The sequence below is a fragment of the Engystomops pustulosus genome, chromosome 6 (assembly GCF_040894005.1).
Source record: "Engystomops pustulosus chromosome 6, aEngPut4.maternal, whole genome shotgun sequence".
NCBI classification, from domain to species: domain Eukaryota; kingdom Metazoa; phylum Chordata; class Amphibia; order Anura; family Leptodactylidae; genus Engystomops; species Engystomops pustulosus.
This window is the reverse complement of record NC_092416.1, coordinates 21,368,428-21,371,851: the sequence shown is the minus strand read 5'-3', so window position 1 is coordinate 21,371,851 and position 3,424 is coordinate 21,368,428.

Genomic DNA, 3,424 nt, shown 5'->3' with positions numbered 1-3,424 from the left:
ATGTCTGCGGCACAGCCACGCTCTGCTACAACAGATGGATCTCCCTGTGACCTCTGGTACGCTCCACACCGACTGAAGAGGTGGAAGAAAAGGGACAATGCGTCCTAAATAATACAATCATACAGGATCTATACATCCCCAGCATACAGAACCATAGTCCAATAGAACATCCACCATATACATCCACCATTGGGCCACATTTAGCGTTTGCGCCAGTTTTCTGTCTGACTTTGCGTGCAAAGTGCAGAGCTCCGTACACGGCAATCTCCGTCAGCTCCATAAAGATGAACTGAGCTGACCAATAATTTAGGCTTTGTAGGAAAACCCCTTTAATAAAGACCTTGGGGCTCATTTACTAAGGGCTCTGCGGCCGCATTTTCGCCAGGTTTCCCAAATTTTTCCGTTTTGCGCCGAATTACGGTGCACGCGATTGGATTTTGGCGCAATCACGCCGGTTCTCACGCGACAGAGATCGGGGCGTGGCCGTCGGACAACCCGATGGATTCGGAAAAAAATGTGGAATTTAAAAAACAAAATGTGTCGCAAGATCAAGCACTCGCATGCACCGGGAAGAAGCAGGTGAACTCCGGCGGACCTCAGCGCAGCAGCGACACCTGGTGGACATCGGGCGCATGGACCTTAGTGAATCCTGGCAGAACCCAAATCCACGATGGAGAACGCGCTGCAGGATTGCAACAGGACCGGGTAAGTAAATGAGCCTCCTTGTGCCAGTACTCAATAATCTGGCGCCCCCTGCAGACTCCTCAGGCAAACTGCACCTACTACAGATTACATTTGATAAATGTGGGCCACAGCGTAAAACACAATTCTGTCGCGTCGCTATATATAATGTGTCGCCAACTCAGAATAAGGAGTAAAAGCCCCTTTAGGTGCACGCTTTTTTCTGTCTTGTTGGACACAGAGAGCAGCCGCCACACAAAACTGGCGCATGCACTTTATAAATATATGTACAAGATCCAAAGACGTTCTTTTCGGTGCGCAGCCAGAATAATAGATCTGGGCCAATGTCTAAATAGTAATACTGCACAACATCTACATAGTACTGCACCACACCTACATAATACTGCACCACACCTACATAATACTGCACCGCACCTACATAATACTGCACCGCACCTACATAATACTGCACCACACCTACATAATACTGTACCACACCTACATAATACTGCCCGTACCACAACTACATAATACTGCACCGCACCTACATAATACTGCACCACACCTACATAATACTGTACCACACCTACATAATACTGCGCCGCACCTACATAATATTGCACCACACCTACATAATACTGCCAAGTACCACACCTACATAATACTGCACCACACCTACATAATACTGCACCACACCTACATAATACTGCCCCGTACCACACCTACATAATACTGCCCCGTACCACACCTACATAATACTGCGCCGCACCTACATAATACTGCCCCGCACCACACCTACATAATACTGCACCGCAGCACACCTACATAATACTGCACCACACCTACATAATACTGCACAACACCTACATAATACTGCACCGCACCACACCTACATAATACTGCACCGCAGCACACCTACATAATACTGCACCACACCTACATAATACTGCACCACACCTACATAATACTGCACCACACCTGCATAATACTGCACCAAACCTGCATAATACTGCACCACACCTGCATAATACTGCACAACACCTACATAATACTGTGCCGCACCTACATAATACTGCACCACACCTACATAATACTGCCCCGCACCACACCTACATAATACTGCACCACACCTACATAATACTGCACCACACCTACATAATACTGCACCGCACCTACATAATACTGTCCTGCACCACACCTACATAATACTGCACCACACCTACATAATACTGCACTGCACCTACATAATACTGCCCCGCACCACACCTACATAATACTGCACCGCACCACACCTACATAATACTGCACCGCAGCACACCTACATAATACTGCACCACACCTACATAATACTGCACCACACCTACATAATACTGCACCACACCTACATAATACTGCACCACACCTGCATAATACTGCACCAAACCTGCATAATACTGCACCACACCTGCATAATACTGCACAACACCTACATAATACTGTGCCGCACCTACATAATACTGCACCACACCTACATAATACTGCCCCGCACCACACCTACATAATACTGCACCACACCTACATAATACTGCACCGCACCTACATAATACTGTCCTGCACCACACCTACATAATACTGCACCACACCTACATAATACTGCACTGCACCTACATAATACTGCCCCGCACCACACCTACATAATACTGCACCACACCTACATAATACTGCCCCACACCTACATAATACTGCACCACACCTACATAATACTGCACTGCACCTAAATAATACTGCCCCACACCTACATAACACTGGATGATCCGATTGATTCGGACTGAGGGCGGGATTTAAGATGCAAATTGTGTCGCAAGACAATGCACTTACATGCAGCGGGAAGAAGAAGGTGAACTCCGGGGACCTGAGCGGGGAAGCGGCACATGCAGGATATCGGGCGCACGATCTTAGTGAATCGCGGCACAGGGCGTTATACACAGACAATGCACTTTCTGTGAACTCCTCCGCATGGGTAAGTAAATGTGCCCCAATGTCTGCACAGTATTGCCATGCGATACCTGCTTTATTCCTAAAAGTTCCTTACTGTCCAAAATAGTTGTGTAATAGGATCACATTTCCCAAAATATATTATCATACAATGTCAACATGTTCAGTGTTCAATATACTGAGCTCATTTTGCTGCCATAAAGTAAAATGTATTCATGAGACATAGACCCGCAGAACAGTGACTCCACCCCTGAGGAAGCTCTTCCTGCACCTATATATGGAATTATAAAGGTCAGAAATGTGAAGCGGAATTTCCCTGCAATGTTTTCTCGTGTCTGATCTGACTAGACTCTTCCTTGATTAGATTTCTCCATCTCTTTACTGTCTTCTATTATTCTCATGATGCCTCAGCACAGCGTCACATAGGCAGCTAGAAACTGTTCCATCTTTGCCTGCTGGGAGGACAGTGTGATTATCCATCCTTTTATATTTATCTAAAAATGTAAAACACCACAAGTATACAGTAAGTGATGGTCTTCTACATTATGACAGTGTAAAGGGAAGACAGTAGTAGGTGTGATAGGCCCTCTGTGGAGGGTCTGAGTGGTAGAGTCCACCCAATGGTATCAGCCAGGCAGCTTGGTGCCTGAGACGGCGACACCCAAACCACTGCCTCAAGAGCCAATAAATCTTTAGTTGGGTGTTAGGGGGTATAGGGACAAAAAGAACAATAAAAGAAAATGACAAGTTAGAAATGACAAACAAAATA